Below are 19389 nucleotides of genomic sequence, written 5' to 3'. Positions count from 1 at the left end.
GCATCTGGATGAATGTAATGTTTCTAGCAATACAGGACTTGTGGTTTTACAACATCTGTAGAAAAATTCATTTATTGTACAGATTCGACACTTTCATGTACGCTCTTCTAGTGCCCCCCCCCCCCCCTTCCCCCCTCCGGGTTCTGATTTTACTTGCTTTTTTCATGTTTGTATGTTCCACCGAGGTATTTAAATTTATCAGGGGTTTATCTCCCAAGTCCAGACAACTTACTGCTTCTTTTGATCTACATAACTTTTTCCTTCCTCTATTTTTCATTTTCTTCAAACTCTTTCCAGCTCTCAGTATAATAATAACAATAAACTGCCTCCTTGTCAGATTCTTAATAAAATTTGGGAGGGACTAATGATCTAGGCTAAATAAATTTAAGTTCTGTGTATGTAAGGGTTTGTTTAGTTATTTCCAGAGTATTCTTATCTACTGCAAATCTATTGCCCTGGTTCGAAATATCGTAGATCTGGGGCTGATGTGCAGAGCAGTCTGAGTTATTTGGGGGGGGGGGGGGGGGTGTGGCTCCATGTGAAATGTGTTTACATTTAGTGATTTTGCTGTTTCCTCTTCGTTTACTGCTTTCACGTCAAATGAAAAAAATTTAAAAAAAAAATCTGTGCCTGGATACTATCAAGTGAATTAAAATACATTCATCTAATTACGGAAGGCTACAATATGTTGTTAGTTCCAGATTTTATTTTATTTCCACCTTTCTGACAGTCAAGTATTAATCGCCTTGCAGAACAATGAAGTTTTTTTGTTGCTTTGCTAAAGAAATTCTCCTTTTATTTATCTTTACCGCTGGGGCAGCCAGTTTGTTTCAAACGAAGTGTTTAATTCCACACTATTGGCTAGTTTCAACTAACTGTTCACTGCATTTCAAGTGCACGTTTTTCATCTTCTAACATGTGTGGCATTATTCCATAATAAAGAACCAAACATGAGATAATACAGTACTGGTACTCCTAGAAAATTTACATCCCGAAAACCACTCTGAAAAGAAATGATAATTAAATTGACACCCTAGCTGCAAGCAGGCGTTGATACACTTCATTGGGGACATGTTGAAAATGTGTGCCCCGACCGGGACTCGAACCCGGGATCTCCTGCTTACATGGCAAACGCTCTATCCATCTGAGCCACCGCGGGCACAGAGGATAGTGCGTCTGCAGGGACTTATCCCTTGCACGCCCCCCGTGAGATCCACATTCCCAACATGTCCACAACACTACATTTGTAGTGCGCCTAATAGATGTTTGCCCATCACTCTGAAAAGTTTAATGTGAGGTCGAGGGCTACTTCGTTGGGAATCTGGACGTACGAATGTGCACTTTAATGTGAATTATTCATCTCAGTATGGTACAAGAAATTCTGACTCTCTTGAAGTATCCTCTGATGTCTTGTTTCTTTTATGACATAATGTAAGATCTACTTAATATTTTACACATACAAACTTACGGGCTTCCTACGTCATCTTAGCTGCGCAAGCACGGGGATGCCTCTTATGTGGCACTCTCTGGCAACTGCTGGAACAAATCTATTTGTAACAGGTCTCGGGGAAAATTGTGGTTTGAAAAGCATTATTTTCAAAGTAAATTTCCTTTTGCGCAAGGTGAACTATGTGCGAGAATGTACGATGAATTTCTTAAATCACAGAGCTTTTGACTCTCATTTAAAAATCAACTCTTTGATGACAAGCCATTTAGATGAATTTTGATCCCAGAAGATCAGAGATTTATGTTGGTATTAAACATTTTACTGGCATATTTATGCGATGTGTCCTAAAGTGTAAAACGTGCAAAAAAAGATCAACATTATATGTGAAAGCTTAGTTTCTCTTGTAGCTTATTAATCTTTGTGACAAATATTATATATGAAAAGTTTGCTTTTCCTGTAGCAACACTATGTACATTAATTTAGACCATTAACTATTCCTGTTTCTGTGTTTGCGCTACATAAGTGATGTTGGTATTGGCTGACTACGTCATGTGTCCTATGCTATGAGTATCCGCTGGCATCAGCTGGCGAGATCACGTGACATGAGCTATGACTGGCTTTCAAAAGCGCATCGCAATCTCAATTTCAATGCTTCAGTAAGTAACATGCGGTTTTTTGTGAAATTCGAATTTATACTTTCGTAATACAAAAATGTGCAGCATATATGTTGCTGCACTTCAAAGAATTTTCCAAAACGTGGTTTTTCCCCTGAGTTTCGTTTTCTAAAGTGCCGGGAAATTCTAAGCCGCTGTACAAAAACATCACGATTCAAATGATTGATAAATTGTACAGTTCTGAGGAAAAGTATACTGTTACTTAACATGAAAAAAGTGTGTTTTCACCGGGAGAAAGTGTATTTTTAACCGGGAGATCTGGCAAAAATCCGGAAAATTTTTTTCCTTGTCCACTTATACACCCTGAAAAAAGAGAAATGGATAGGTTAAAGTTAGATAAAGTGGGAATTAGTCAAGTTCTATGGCAGGAGGAAAAAGACTTTTGGTCACGCGAATACAGGGTTATAAATAGAAAATGTAATAGGGGTAATGCAGGAGTAGGTCTAATAACGAATAACAAAATAGGAAAGCTGATAAGCTACTACAAACAGAATAGTGAGTGCATTATTGTAGCAAAGATAGACACAAAGCCCATACCTACCACAATAGTACAAGTTTATATGCCGACTAGCTCCATAGATGACGGAAGATATTGAAGAAAAGTATGATGAGATAAAAGAAATTATTCAGATAGTGAAGGGAGATTAAAATTTAATAGTCATGGGGGACTGGGATTCGATAGTAGGGAAAGGAAAAGAAGGAAAATTCTAACACTTGGTTTAAGAATCATGAAAGAAGGTTGTATACATGGAAGAGGCCTGGAGACACTGGAAGATGTGATGGGTTACATAATGGTAAGACATAGATATACAAAGCAGGTTTTAAACTGTCATTTCCAGGGCAGATGTGGACCCTGAGCACAATCTATTGGTTATGAACGGTAGATTAAAACTGAAGAAACTGCAAAAAGGTAGGAATTTAAGGAGAGGGTACCTGGATAAACTGAAAGAACCGGAGGCTGTAGAGCATTTCAGAGAGCGTTAGGGAATAGTTAACTAGAGGGGAAAGAAATATGGTAGAAGAAGGGTAGTTTTGAGAGATGAAATAGTGAATGCAGCAGAGGAACAATTAGGTAAAAAGACGAGGGCTAGTACAAATCCTTCGGTAACAGAAGAAATATTGAATTTAACTGAGGAAAGGAGAAAATATAAAAGCGCAGCAAATGAAGCGGGCAAAAGGAATACAAACATCTGAAAAATGTGATCGACAGGAAGTGCAAAATGGTTAAGCAGGGATGGCTAGAGGACAGATGCTAGGATATAGAAGCATATATCTCTATGGGTAAGGTAGATACTGCCTACAGGAAAATTGGAGAGACCTTTAGGGACAAGAGGACCAACTGTATGAATATCAAGAGCTCAGATGGAAAACCAGTCCTAAGCAAAGAAGGGAAAGCAGAAAGGTGGAAGGAGTATACAGTGTGTCTATACAAGGACGATGTACTTGAGGGCAATATTATTGAAATTGAAGAAGACGTGAGTGAAGATGAAGTGGGGAGATAAGATATGGCACGAAGAATTTGACAGAGCACTGAAAGATCTAAGTCGAAACAAGGCTCCGGGATAGACAACATTCCATTAGAACTACTGATAGTGTTGAGTCGGCCATGACAACGCTACCACCAGGTGAGCAAGATGTATGAGGCAAGTGAAATACCCTCAGACTTAAAGAAGAATATAGTAAGTCCAATCTCAAAGAAAGCAGGTGTTGACGGGTGTGAAAATTACTGAACTGTCAGTTTAATAAGTCATGGTTGCAAAATACTAACACCAATACTTTACATGAGAATAGAAAAACTGGTAGCTGATCTTGGGGATGATACCTTTGGATTCTGGAGAAATGTAGGAACACATGAGGCAATACTGACCCTATGAGTTATCTTAGAAGATAGGTTAAGGAAAGGCAAACGTATGTTACAGCATTTGTAGATGTAGTGAAAACTGTTAACGATGTTGACTGGAATACTCTTTGAAATTCTGAAGGCAGCAGGGATGAAATACTGGGAGTGAAAGGCTATTTACCACTTGTACAAAAAATAGATGGCAGTTATAAAAGCTGTGGGAGATGAAAAGGAGGCAGTGGTTGAAGAGTGAGTGAGACAGTGTTATGGCCTATTCCCAACGTTATTCAGTATGTACATTGAACAAACAGTAAAGGAAACCAAAGAAAAATTTGGAATAGGGATTAAAGTTCAGGGAGAAGAAAGAAAAACTTTGAGTTTGCCAGTGACATTGTAATTCTGTCAGACAGAAAAGTACTTGGGAGAGCAGTTGAACGGAATGGAAAGTGTCTTGAAAGGAGAATAAGATGAACATCAACAAATGTAAAACAGAAGTAATGGAACGTAGTAGAATTCAAACAGGTGATGCTGACCGAATTAGATCAGAAAATGAGGCACTTAGAATAGTAGTTTGGTTTTGCTGCTTGGCCAGCAAAATAACTGATGAAGCCTGAAGTAGAGGCTTTGAAACGTAGACTGAAAATGGCAGGAAAAGTGTTTCTGAAGAAGAGAAATTTGTGAACATTGAATATAGAATATAGTGTTAGGAAGTCTCTTTCTGAAGGCATTTGTCTGGACTGTAGCCATGTGTGGAAGTGGAACATGGACGATAAACAATGTAGACAAGAAGAGAATAGAGGCTTTCGAAATGTGGTGCTGCAGAAGAATGCTGAAGATTAGATGGATAGATCACGTAACTAATGAGATACTGAATAGAACTGGGGAGAAGAGGAATTTGTGGCCCAACTTGATTATAAGAAGGGATCAGTTGGTAGGACACAGTATGAGGCATCAAGGAATCACCAATTAAGTATTGGAGGGAAGTGTGGAGGATAAGAATTGTAGAGGGAGACCAAGAGATGAATACACTAAGCAGATTCAGAAGGATTTAGGTTGCAGTAGTTATTCGGAGATGAACAGGCTTGAATGGGGTAGAGTAGCATGGAGAGTTGTATCAAACCAGTCTCTGGACTGAAGACTACAACAACAGAAAGTTCACCCTCAAAATATGCTTTAAAATAATTTGGTTGGAAATATCACTTTTTGACAGTCTGTAAATTAGAAACAGTGTGGAAGACCTTATTGGAGTTCATTTAATTATTTTCTGAAAAATTGATCATATTGATACTGTAATTTTGTAGCTAAGCAGCAAAGCTGTTTCGTAAATGAAGTCAAGGAATACTTGAATGAGGGTGAATATGTTCTTACATTTGACTTTTTGGGAAGTGGTGGTGGTGGTGGTGGTGGTGGTGGTGGTGGTGGTGGTGGTGGTGGTCGTCGTCGTCGTCGCTGCCGCTTCCTCTCCAAGTACCTACTGCAACCTACATCCTTCTGAATCTGTGTAGTGCATTCATCTCTTGGTATCCTCTAAAGATTTTTACCCTCCTTGCTGCTCCCCCTCAATACTAAATTGGGGCCTCAGAACATGTCCTATCAACCTATGTCTTCTTCTAGTCAAGTTGTGCCACAAATTTCTCTTCTCCCCAATTGTATTCAGTACCACCTCATTACATAAGGAGACCTGGACATAAACAGGCTGCATTTTTATACCTCGCTCTCAGTGCACGTTATTCTTGGTGTACAATGCAGACGAAGTTGAGTTAATTTCATCCTTTGTTGATAAAAACCACAAACTGTCAAAGGAAATTTACTGAAATATTGTAGTTGAAGAATTACAGTAGTTTGCCTAATAGATGTTCTTATAATGCACGTTTCCATTCTGGTACCATTTTCTGGTCCATCATCAGTCTAATAGCATTCAAACTATAGCAGGCTGCTGTTAACATTCATAGGAACACATTATGCCTCTCATTTCGCAGTTTGGAGTAAATCTGAGGAAATAGAAAAACTCTTATTATACCACATTACAATTTTGTCTAAAACATACTGCTAAAATTATATACAAAATGACAAACATAGATCATTTCTGTGATGTATTAGGCATAATACGAAGATACTATCCTGTTCGTCAATTGACAGAAATTTGGTGAACATGGATAAAACCATTGTGAAGTTAGATGTTCCTAATTTCTGAAAATGTAGTTTTGAGAAAAAGATAAAAAATGTTCATGCTGTTTCTGACTCATCGTATGCGTCTTTCAGAACATTCCAGCAGCATAATCTTGTTGGCCAGCTGCTTCTTTACCTTCTGCAGACTTCTTCAGGAGCCTTTTCCTTACTCTGGACTCTTTAGTTTTGGCTTCCACAGCCCTTTCAGCTTCAGCTAGTCGCGGATGATCTGTGGCAGAGTAGCTATCATATTATTTCCTACCTGGATGCCTAATTTATCCATTACTTTTGTCCTGCTGATGACAGCATTCATCACACGTTTTGAGTACTGTCCATCCAACACACACTGTTTTTGGTACTCGTTGCCACATGCAGCTGTTGCAAATCTCATCAGGGTTTTGTGTATGGCCATGTAGACATTTGCTAAGTAATTTTGTATCTGCAAGGCCCCTGTATATTGGCTTTATTGTTTCCATGACACTGGCAGACAAGAAATGTTTATGGTGATATTACTTGCCTGTCGCATGAACACAGCTGGTTTGCAGCTTTTGTTAAAGGAACATTTAAGATCAAATCAACAACTGAAAATTAGATAAAAAATACATATTTCAAACAGGATAAAATTGTCTTTCAGATGGTGAGAAAAAAAGTCTAAAATTTCAGTCATTTCACATCCAGGTCCCCTTAAGTGATCTACCCATCTAATTTTCAGCACACTTCTGTAGCACCACATTTCAAAAGCTTCTAATCTCTTCTTGTTCAAACTATTTCTCGTCCATGTTTCACTTCCATACAGGGCTACACTCCATACAAATACTTTCAGAAACGACTTCCTGACACTTAAATCTACACTCGATGTTAACAAATTTCTCTTCTTCAGAAACACTTTCCTTGCCATTGCCAGTCTACATTTTATATCCTCTCTACTTCGACCATCATCAGTTATTTTGCTCCCCAATTAGGAAAACTTCTTTACTGCTTTAAGTGTCTCATTTCCTAATCTAATTCCCTCAGCATCACCCGACTTAATTCGACTACATTCCATTATCCTCGTTTTGCTTTTGTTGATCTTCATCTTATATCCTCCTTTCAAGAAACTGTCCATTCCGTTCAACTGCTCTTCCAAGTCCTTTGCTGTCTCTGACAGAATTACAGTGTCATCGGTGAACTTCATAGTTTTTATTTCTTCTCCATGGATTTTAATACCTACTCCGAATTTTTCTTCTTTTGTTTCCTTTACTGCTTGCTCAATATACAGATTGAATAACATCGGGGATAGGTTACAACCCTGTCTCACTACCTCCTTCTCAACCACTGCCTCTCTTTCATGCCCCTTGCCTGGTATTACTGCCTTCTGGTTTCTGTACAAATTGTAAATAGCCTTATGCTTCCTGTATTTTACCCCTGCTGCCTTTAGAATTTGAAAGAGAATATTCCAGCCAGCATTGTTAAAAGCCCTCTCTACATCTACAAATGCAAGACACATGGGTTTCCCTTTCCTTAATCAATCTTCTAAGGTAAGTCGTAGGATCAGTATTGTCTCATGTTCCAACATTTCTGTGGAATCCAAACTGATCTTCCTCGTTGTCAGCTGCTACCAGTTTTTCCATTCGTCTGTAAAGAATTCATGCCAGTATTTTGCAGCCGTGACTTATTAAACTGGTAGTTTGCTAATTTTCACACCTGTCAACACTTGGTATCTTTGGTATTGGAATTATTATATTCTTCTTGAAGTCTGAGGGTATTTCGCCTGTCTCGTACATCTTTCTTGCCAGGTGGTAGAGTTCTATCGTGGCTGGATCTCCCAAGGCTGTCAGTAGTTTTAATGGAATGTTGTCTACTCCTGGGGCCTTTTTTCGACTTAGGTCTTTCAGTGCTCTGTCACACTCTTCACACAATCATAGCTCCCATTTCATCTTCATAGACGTCCTCATCCATATCCATAATATTGCCCTTGTATAAATCATCTGTATATTCCTTCCACCTTTCTGGTTTACCTTCTTTGTTTAGAGCTGGTTTTCCATCTGAGTTCTTGATATTCATATAGGTGGTTTCTCTTTTCCAAAGGTCTCTTCAATTTTCCTGTAGGCAGTATCTATCTTAACCTCTAGAGATATATTGCTCTATATCCTTACAGTTGTCCTCTAGCCATCCCCACTTACCTATTTAGCACTTTCTGTTGAGCTAATTTTTGAGATGTTTGTATTCCTTTTTGCCTGCTTCATTTACTCTATTTTTATATTTTCTCCTTCAATCAATTAAATTCAATATCTCTTCTGTTACCCAAGAATTTCTACTAGCCCTCGTCCTTTTACCTACTTAATCCTCTGCTGCCTTCATTTCGTCTCTCAAAGCAACCCATTCTTCAGCTACTGCATTTCTTTCCCTTGTTCTTGTCAATCATTCCCTAATGCTCTCCCTGAAACTCTCTACGACCTCTGATTCTTTCAGTTTATGCAGGTCCCGTCTCCTTAAATTCCCACCTTTTTGCAGTTTTTCAGATTTAATCTACAGTTCATAACCAATAGATTGTGGTCAGTCCACATCTGCCCCTAGAAATGTCTTAAATTTAAAACCTGGTTTCTAAATCTCTGTATTACCATTATATATTCTATCTGGAACCTCTCTAGGCCTCTTTCACATATACAACTTTCTATCATGATTCTTAAACCAAGTGTTAGAATTTTGCACTTTCTTACCCCCATTCCATATTCACCTACTACTTTTCCTTCTCTTCCTTTTCCTACAATCGAATTCCAGTCCCCCACGACTATTAAAGTTTCGTCTCCCTTCACTGTCCGAATAATTTTATCTCATAATGCATTTCTTCAGCCTCATCATCTGCAGAGCTAGTTGGCATAAAAACTTGTACCACTGTGGTAGGTGTGGGCTTCATGTCTGTCTTGGCTACAATAATGTGTCGACTATGTTGTTCATAGTAGCTTACCTGCATTTTTATTTATTATTAAATCTACTCCTGCATTACCCTATTTGATTTTCTATTTATAACCTTGTATTCACCTGACCAGAAGTCTTGTTCCTCTTGCTGCCAAACTTCACTAATTCCCACTATATCTAACTTTAACCTATCCATTTCCCTTTTGAAATTTGCTAACCTACCTGCTCGAATAAGGGATCTGACATCCCACGCTCCAATCCATAGAATGTCAGTTTTCTCTCTCCTGATAATGTCGTCGTCCTGAGTAGTCCCCACTTGGAGATCCGAATGGGGTGGGGCTATTTTACCTCCGGAATATTTTACCCAAGAGGACACCATCATCATTTAACCATACAGTAAAGCCCCTGGGAAAAATTGTGGCTGTAATTTCCCCTTGCTTTCAGCCGTTTGCAGTACCATCACAGCAAGGCCATTTTGGATAATGTTAAAAGGCTAGATCAGTCAGTCATCCAGACTGTTGCCCCTGCAACTACTGGAAAGGATGCTGCCCCTCTTGAGGAACCACATGTTTGTCTGGCCTCTCGACAGATACCCCTCCATTGTGGTTGCACCTGTGATACGGCTGTCCATCACTGAGGTACACAAGCCTCACCAATGGCAAGGTTCATAGTTGGGGGGGGGGGGGGGGGGGTCGGGTCCTGAACTGATGTACGAAAGATCTGCTACTTTTCCGATGGCAGTGCAGCCAAGTCCTAGATTAAAAATAATTTTGTGAACTTGTGTTTTAAGAAAAGATTTTGGCCTGGAAACAGTATGACATTTGTTGCCTCTGCTTATGGAAAAAGTCTTTGTGATTGTGTCGGTGGCACTGTTAAGAGAGTAGCAGCAAAGCAAGTGTGCAGAAATACTTTTTAATTGAGGAATTAAAAACATTACATCCATACTTCATAGAAACTGAAAGATTTCTAGAAGAGCTCTGTAGGCACTGTTACCATCAAAGGGGCACAGACATTACATGCATTTTACAGACAGCGTCAAGTACATCAAAAATATTGGTATTGATATTTTCAGATACAGCAGAATCTACTGTTGAAACAGGACTATATTTATGTATATTTCGACTTAAATCTATAATTTTTTTCTTTAAAAACTTCCATGCTTAGGGAATTAGTTAACAATAATGTGAAGGCCTGTATATAATTTTTTCGAAAACTTTTGAAGATACTTTGTTTGATGAATGAAAACTCTAAATTTTTATTCAAATTTTTAAAAAAATTCAACTTACTCATACTATGTTGCAGTTAAAAGAAAGTCATAGCAATTCTGCAGTATTACACCTCTCTCATTGTTTTAGCTTAATTAGTGTTGCTACAGCAGTTTCAAATTATGGCAGTGGGATGTGTTTTGTGAACTTTTAGAACTTCACATCCCTTATTTTCAAAATGGGTCAATGTTTTTTTAATAAAATTGAGTATTTTTCTTGATTTATATATAGGCTTACTGTATGCCAAAGTTTTATCAAAATCTGAATCACTGTATTGACTTTACATTGAATGACTCGACTGCTCTGACAGTAAACTTTCTTTGAATTGCTCTAAAACTGCCATGGAAGCATTGGGCAACTGGTGCCACATATCTCTGGAAAAATTAGACTTTGTGTATCTATACCATGCAGAACTACCTACTGTACTGCATTCCAGATTTGGCCCACCACACTATTGAGTTGGTCATAATATTGCAGCTTGTCATTGTATATCAAAATAGTGGACCTCAGGACAGAAAAGTCACCTGAAATCACCCAACAGAGAAAAGGTGATTAAACCCGATGAGATACCTGTGCAATGAAATTTAGAGTATGCAAAAGAACCTGCTTCTCTTCTATCAGCAGTGAAATGTTCCCAGTCATTGGCACTCAGAGGGCATGTTGGATAGGCACACACAAATGTGGACCTAAGTCTTTTGCATCAGTGTGTTGTAAAATTTTTGATCATGTCTTATGTTTGCATGTATGACATTTCTGGATGAGGGTTCTGAAAACAACTATCATGTGACACCTGTTTTGCTCTGTTTGTTGCCAAGACGTAGAAGGCAGCATGTATTGGTGGCCAGGAGACCATGTCCTTTCACTTAAGGAAAGTGTTACATACAGTTTGGCACTATCACTTAATGAACAGGTGCACCATTTCAGACCAGCTTTGTAATTGAATTGTAGAGTTTCTAGCAAATGGAACGCAGTATGTCATTCTTAATGGAGAGAAATCTTCTCACACAAAAGTAACTTTTGGTGCACTCCAAGGGAATGTCTAGAAGACCATTACTTTCCACAAGGTGTATAAATAAACCAGTGGATTACTCTGGAAATTCCGTGAGGCTGTTCATGGACAATGTTATGTACTGGTGGGGAGAAGTAACAACATTAGAAAATGGTAGCAAATTGCTGGAAGAACTACAGAGCATCAAGACGAGGTTCAGGGATTGACTGTTGAACCTCAACAGAGATCAGTTTAATGTAACATGTGTAAATAGACAGGAAAACCATTTGTTGTATGATTTAAAAAATTGCAGTACAATCACTGGAACTAGCGACGTGCATTAAATATCCAGGAGTATGCACATGGAGCGATTTGAAGTGTACAACCACATAAAACTAATTGGAGGAAGGACAGATATCACACTGAAATTCATTGGAAGAAGTCAGTGTAGCCCACACACAAGGGAGGTAGCGTACGAAACCTTGGCCAATACCTTGAATTTGCTCATAAGTGTGGGACAGAATTGACAGGAAATAAAGATAATCTGGAAAATAAGTGTGTTCTGTTCTACAGGTTTGCTTGATAAGCATAAAAGCATTAAAGAAATGCTTGTCCACCTGCAGTGGGCAGACATTAGAAGAGGCATAGTGCACAGTTCAGTGGTTTAATGTTAAAATTCAGTGAGCTTTCTTAGAAGAGTCTACCACTACAATGCCTCCTCATACATATGTTATGAAAAGAATATGAAGGTTAAATTAGGGAGATAAATACTCACACAGACTTGTCAACCATTTTCCTGTGGACCAGTTTGCAACTGGAACTGGGAAATGTGGATGTGAATTGCAGGGTCCAGATGTACATGTGGTCTCAAAAGTTTATCTTGCCTTTGTCTTCTTCTTCTTCTCTCCCCCCCTAAAAAAAAGGAAAAAACAGCTTTTAGCCTTTTTTGCTATTGAGTCAGTTTTTTATGTTCTGTTGTCATAAGCTATTTTGGAGCCCTAATAGCCCCCCAGGGGGCTCACCACTGTTTGGTGAGTACGTGCTTGGCGGCCACAGGCCCCCAGCCCTCGCAGCACCGCTCCTTTTTCAGTGCTGCTTGTCTCTTCTTCTCCTGTTCTTTCCCGCTCTCTTGGGGAGATGTCTCGTGCCCCCATGGGCTCTTGAAGCTCATTTATATTGGTTTACTTGTAGTATTCTTCTCTCTTGTACTGCTCTTTCCTTATACTGTTCCTTCCCTGTATCGCTCTCTCCCTGCACTGCTCTTTCCCTGTATCGCTCTCTCCCTGCACTGCTCCTTCCCTGTATTGGTCTCTCCCTGCACTGCTCCTTTCCCCGTTCCTGCTCTGTGACGTTTGAGGCCATTCTTTCTTTCCTCCTTTCCTTCTTCCCTCTCCTTCTCCCTGTGTGTGCCTGACGGCCACCCACATGTTTGCCACACAGCTGGAGACTGGGTAACGGGTAATTCCCAGCCCCCGGTTGGCATGTAGGGCGCGCACGTACCCCCTGGTACAGGCCAGGCCCCGAGAAGGGTGATTGCCTGAGCTGTTACCTTCCCTCTCTGCCGATTGGTCCTTCCATCTGTTGTTCGGGAGGTGTGACCTAAGGTGAGGAAAATCACCTAAAGTGGGGGGCTCCGTTTTGGAGGCCCCTCCTGGGAGGAGCACGCCATCGGAGATGCTGGCAATCATGGGGGGACTTCTTCCCGATAACTGACTTTCCTTTTCCTTCTTAGTGTTTTCTATAAACGAAAGTGGAATGAGGCTCCTGCCTCGATGTCTCTTCCTGTTTCGCCTCGATTTCTAGCAGTCTCATGTTTAGACGGAAACCAGACTTTTGCTACTGTTAACCTCTTTGTTATATAGAAAGGTGTGGATGGCAACTCCGGCCCTGTGAAGTCATGCTCTCGTCTCCAAATGGAAATTGGTAGTGCTCTCAAGGCCTAAATCCTCCACGAATGTCCTATGAAAGTGGATGCTCACAGGACACTTAACTCGCCCCGCGGTGTTATCTACAACCGGCTGTTGGATAGTTTGACGGAGGACGAAATAACTAATTACAGGGTGTATACTACCCGGGAAAAACCCAGGAATTTTTTTATCCGGGAGGAAACCGGGAAAAACCCGGGAATTGTTTAGAATTCCGGGAATTTTTCGTTGTTTTAGTTTTCAGTTAAATTTTTGTGATTTTGACTGGTAAGAACCAATACTCTAACAAAGGATATTACTGTATCCTGCTATTGCAGAATAATACTGCAGCAACAAAACATGAACGAGAAAGGAAAAAAAAACGAAAATAAAACTTAAGATGCAAAGGAAATGCGCCATATACAACAAGAAAACAGTGCTCATACAAGCGTCTGCCAAAAGCAAAGTGTGTCAAAGGCTTTAGGAAGACTATGCAATGCTTCATAATAACAAATTGCCTCCGATGAGCATGACGTGACAACTGTTTAAATTAGATTCGCAGTTGCGGGCGGGCTCTTGCTCATGCGCAGTTGAGTCGGGTATGAGTAATACCTTCTTTCGCTTCTGGTTACAGAAGTAGGGCTGGACGCCACTACTTAATATTGACCTGGTTTGGAAATACAGTAAATCTGGTGCTGATGCCCAGAGCAGTCAGTTGTGGTGGGGAGGTGGGTCGTCTCCACAAGACCTGTGTTTACGTTAAGTGATTTTGTTGTTTCCTCTTCGTTTGTTGCTCTCGCGTTAAATTATAACAAATGGATTTTTGCGGTTGGGAGTTATCAAATGAATTAAAATACGTTCACATAATTACAGAAGGCTAAAATATGTTGTTAGTTTTAGATTTTATTTCCACCTTCCTGACAGTCAAGCATTAATCACCTTGCAGAACAATGAAGTTATTTTTAACGGTTTGCTAAAGAGATTTGGCTTTCATTAATCTTTTCTGCTTTATTTGAAAGGAAGTTTTTAATTTCACACTATTGGCTAGTTTCAACTGTTCGCTTCATTTATAGTGCACGTATGGCATTACGCTGCAATAAAGAACCAAACTTGAGATAATACAGCATTGGTACTCCAAGAAAATTTACATATGAATCTGGACATATGAATGTGCATTTTAAGCCACTTATGCAACTTAGTATGGTTCACGAAATAGTATGGTTAACGAAATTCTGATGCTCTTGAAGTATCCTCTGATGTGTAGTTTCTTTTATGACATAATGTAAGATTTTTTAATGTTTTATACGTACGAACATATGGGCTTCCTGCATCATCGTAGCTGCGTGAGAACGGTGACGCCTATTACCTGGCACTCTATTCAAACTGCTGAAACGAACCTGTTTCTAATAGGTCGCAGGAAAATATTGCGAATGGTGGTTTGAAAAGCATTACATTCAAACCAAATTTCCTTGTACGCAAGATGAACTATGTGCGAGAATGTAGGATGAATTACTTAAATCACAAGGCGTTTGACTCTCATTTAAAAATCAACTCTTCGAGGACGACCATTTAGAAGAATTTTGAGCCCAGAAGATAAGACATTTACGTCATTATTAAAAGTTTTGCTGGCACATTTGTGTGATGTATCTTAAAGTGTAACACGTGCAAAAAAGATCAACATTATACGTGGAAGCTTAGCTTCTCTTCCAACTCGTTAATCTTAGAGACCAATATTATATGTGAATGCTATGTATGTTAACTTAAACAATCAACTTTTCTTATTTGTGTGTTCGCACTACTTAAGAGTGATCTTGCTATTGGCTGACTACATCACGTGTCCTATGCTGTCATCAGCTGGCGAGATCACCTGAATAACCTATGACTGGCTTACAAAAGCACGTGGCAATCTCGATTTCAATGCTTCGGAAAGTTTGGTGGAATTCAAATTTATACCTTCGTAATACGGAAATATGCAGCGTACATGTTGCTGCACATCAAAGGTCTTTCAAAACATGTTTTTTTCCCCCCTGAGTTTCTTTTTCTAAAGTGGGGGGAAATTCTATGTCGGTATGTTAAACTATAAACATTCAAAGAATAGATGAGTTTTACAGTGCCAAGGAAGAGTATACTGTCACTTAACACGGAAAAAGTGTATTTTCACCCAGGAGAAAGTGTATTTTAACCGGGAAATCCGGGAATTTTTTTCCTTGTCCACGTATACACCCTGAATTATCTATCGGATCAGGGCGTTACTGCTGTTCATAGGGTTACGAAAAAAGAAGCTACCGATTTGGTGCTCACTCGCACATTGTTCCTGAATTTCAATCGGTTAACACTTCCTACCAAGATAAAGGCAGGCTATGACGTCATCTCTGTGCATCCTTATATTCCCAATCTGTTGCAGTGTTATAAATGTCACCAGTTCAATCATACCAGCACGTCATGTAAAAATGCTGCCAAATGTGTAACTTGTAGCAGGGATGTACACAAAGGTGCCTGTCCACCTCCTTGCCCCCGCTGCCGTTAATTGTCATGGAGACCACGCTGCTTCTTCTCGTTCTTGTCCCGTCTATAAAGACGAGCGGGCTGTTCAGGAGACACGGGTGAAGGAGAAGGTACCTTTTCCTGTTGCCCGGAAACTGTTGGCGAGCCATAAATTGACTGTCCCTTTGTCTGGAAGCTACTGCACCGTGTTAGCCTCTCCCCGTCCCAAACTTGCGACTTACAGTTCAGCCTTCAAGCTGACACTCCGTCTCCTGCTTCCTGGGCTGTAGATTCTGCTACCCGTTCTTTGCCCTCACCAGCAAAGATGGTTGCAATGCAGCCAGCGTACTGTCAGTTCAAAAATGAATGTTCCCGGGAAGATTTCTTGTGTATCTCGCGTTCTTTGACAACCGACCGTTTCCCAGCTGCGATGATCAGGTCGAGTACCTCATGGTCGTTATTCTCTCGGCTGCCGAATCCTCTATCCCTCGTACTATTACTTCTCCCCATCGGGTCTCGGTCTCTTGGTGGACCGTGGAGTGCAGCAATGCGATTCGTGCCCAACAATGTGCGCTTTGTGTCTCTAACCATCATCCTACGTTAATGAACTGCATCTGCTACAAGCAACTATGTGCGCAGTGCCGTCGCACTATTAAGGAAAGCAGGAAATCTTCCTGGGTTTCCTTCATCAGCTCGTTCAACAGATTTACTCTGTCCTTTCTTGTTTGGGGTGGCCTGCGCCAGCTTTCCAAGACTATCACCCACTCCCCGATTTCTGGTCTGACTGTGGCGGGAAACATCATAATTGATCCTGTCAATGTTTCCAATGCCTTGGATCGGTACTTTGCGGGGGTTTCAAGCTCCACCCACTACCATCCTGCCTGCCTTCCTCGGAAACAGGCGGAGGCAGCTCGTGCAATCGCTTTTCTCTCTTTGAATTGAGAATGCTGCAATACTCTTTTACTATGAGGGAGCTCATGTGTGCTCTCTCCTCATCCAGGTCTTCTGCTTCTGGGCCTGATACAATCCACGTCCTCATGCTGCAGAATCTTCCTCCTGTGGGGAAAATGCTCTCTTCTCAATACCTGACAGTGTATTTCCCACGCTTTGGCGTGAAGCTACTACTGTTCCCCTACCTAAAACTGGTAAAGATAAATCTCTTCCTTCCAGCTATCATCCAATTTCCCTTACCAGCAGTGTTTGTAAGGTGATGGAACGCATGGTCAATGATCGATTAGTGTGATGGCTGGAGTCACATCATCTTCTCACTAATGTTCAGTGTGGGTTCTGAAAGCGCCGCTCTGCGGTTGATCATTTGTCAGCCTGTCTACATTCATCATGAATAATTTTCTGCAGAAGCAACAAACAGTGGCTGTTTTCTTTGATTTGGAGAAAGCCGATGATACCTGTTGGCGGACAGACTTTCTACGTCTTGTGCACACATGGGGCCTCTGCAGTCGTCTTCCCACTTTCATCTGGGAATTTTTAATGGACAGAGTTTTCTAGGTACGTGTGGATTCCTCCTTATCCCACACCTTTTCACAGGAGAATGGGGTGCCTCAGGACTCCGTACTGAGTGTTGTCCTCTTCGCCATAGCCATCAACCCCATTATGGACTGCCTTCCAGCTGGCACTTCCGGCTCTCTTTTCGTGGATGACTTCGCTATTTATTGCACCTCGCAGCGGATGTCTCTCCTGCAACGCTGTCTTCAGCATTGTCTGGACCTTCTCTATTTGTGGAATGTCACAAATGGTTTCCGCTTTTCTGCTACCGAATCCGTTTGAGTCAACTTCTGGCGGTACAAGGCGTTTCTTTCACCATTCTTGCAACTGGGCCAAAATGCTCTCCTGTTCGTGGATGCAACGAAGTTCTTAGGGCTTACATTAGATAGGAAACTCAGTTGGTCTCTCCACGTGTCCTACCTGGCTGCACGCTGCACTTGGTCCCTCAATGTCCTTCGTGTATTGAGTGGTACCTCTTCGGGGGCTGACCGGACTGTCCTTCTCCACCTCTATTTGAACTCGTGTCCGCTCCAAGTCGGATTATGGATGTATTGTCTACTCCTCTGCACGGCCTTCTATCTTACACCATCTAAATACAATACACCATTTGGGGATCCCTCTCGCCACTGGTGCCTTCTGTACCAGCCCTATTGAGTCTCTACGCAGAAGCCGGTGAACTACCACTATCATAAGTTTATTCTCTGCGGCCTCCTGGTGTCTGATTTCGTCACCTGCTTGAGCAGCTGCAGTTCACACTTCCTGCCACTTTCTGAACGGGGGAGAGCCCTTCACCACCTTGGCTTCAGACACAGGTTTGTGTTCGTTTTGACCTCTGCTTGTTCCCAAAGGATTCGACTCCCGAGCTGACCTATCGCTGCAAATTTCTCGAGCTTCGCTCACAACTTGCCGAAAGCATATTCTTCTACACTGATGGTTCGAAGTCCGCCCACAGCGTTGGCTGTGCTTCTGTCATCAGGGCTGATAAGTTTCAATACCGGCGTCTTGACCAGTGCACAATTTTTACTGCAGAACTTTTTGCCCTCTATCAGGCTGTTCACTACATCCGTAGGCACCAGCTCGCTCGCTGTGTGATCTGCTCTGATTCCCTCAGTGCCCTTCAGAGTCTTCTAAATGATCCCGATCCAGTCCACCCAATTGTTCGATGGATCCAGGACTGCCTCCATTTGTTCCCAGATGGGGGAGCCCAAGTGATGTTCATGTGGGCTCCTGGCCATGTTGGTTTGCCTGGCAGTGGCGCTGCTGATGCTGCAGCCAAGGCCTCCGTCCATCTCGGTCGGCCCGCCTCTTACTCTGTTTCCTCACAGGATATTTGTACTTTTCTCTATCAGCGTATCGCGTTACTTTGGCATGACCATTGGTGCTCGCTTCATGGGAACAAACTCAGAGAAGTGAAACCTCTCCCAACAGCCTGGTCGACTTCCTCCCGTCCGTCTCGCCATGAGGAAGTAATGTTAGTTCGGTTGCAAATAGGGCACTGCCGTTTTAGACACCGCCACTTGAGTGGCGACCCTGCACCCAGCTGTCCTTTCTGTTGCCAGCCATTAACAGTCAGACATTTCCTGATCCTCTGCCCCTATTTTAGCCACTTACGTCTCAGGGTCGGGCTGAAGTTTTTTAAAAAGCAGTAATATGTCAAAAGAGATTTAATTTCTGCCTGGGGTCTCCGGTTTCTTGTTGACATCTTTTAGTTACTCTTCCGTAAAGTCGTGATGTTTTAGATTTGTTTTTTTCTTCCCTTTTGTATTGGATCTCGTAACGGTTTTTTCCCCCTGTGGTCCCAGCATTCTCCGGTTCTTTACTGGGCACTATGACCTTAGATGTTTTGCGCCCTAAAACAACACACAAAAAGGAGCCCTAATAGCAAAATTATTCTGCTGCTCTGTCTCATTTACAGTCTAATTCTTTTATCATCCGATCTGAGTTTTAGCACCTGTCCTTTGTCCCTCTGTGTCCTCCACCCATTTGCTTTTAGGGTGGAGGTTTTAATGTGTTGCAGGGTGGCTGACTTCTCCTTTTCTTGTTTCTTGCATCTCGCTGTTGTTCTCTTGTCCTCTTTTGTTCCTTTTAGTGTTCATTGCCTTTCCTTTGTTCTTGTGGTCTTTCCTTTCTTTCCGTTTTGTGTTATGTGTCTCATCTATTTTATTCTCACACTTGTGGCATTGTTTTATTAGGAACAAGGGACCGATGACCTCGTAG

The 19389-nt window shown here is 41.3% G+C and overlaps 1 protein-coding gene and 1 non-coding gene across 3 annotated transcripts in view; one reads left to right on the top strand and one right to left on the bottom strand.

Annotated features, from left to right (window-relative positions):
- LOC124595476 overlaps nucleotides 1-19389 on the top strand; it is a 78092-nt gene that overhangs the window by 16206 nt on the left and 42497 nt on the right. The window lies entirely within an intron of this gene.
- Nucleotides 1086-1160, bottom strand: Trnat-ugu. The gene has a single exon. It is a non-coding gene; the product is annotated as a tRNA-Thr (tRNA).

Source organism: Schistocerca americana, chromosome 2 (assembly GCF_021461395.2).
Source record: "Schistocerca americana isolate TAMUIC-IGC-003095 chromosome 2, iqSchAmer2.1, whole genome shotgun sequence".
NCBI classification, from domain to species: Eukaryota; Metazoa; Arthropoda; class Insecta; order Orthoptera; family Acrididae; genus Schistocerca; species Schistocerca americana.
The sequence above is the reverse complement of the archived record's forward strand: the minus strand, read 5'-3'. Positions and strand labels throughout refer to the sequence as shown.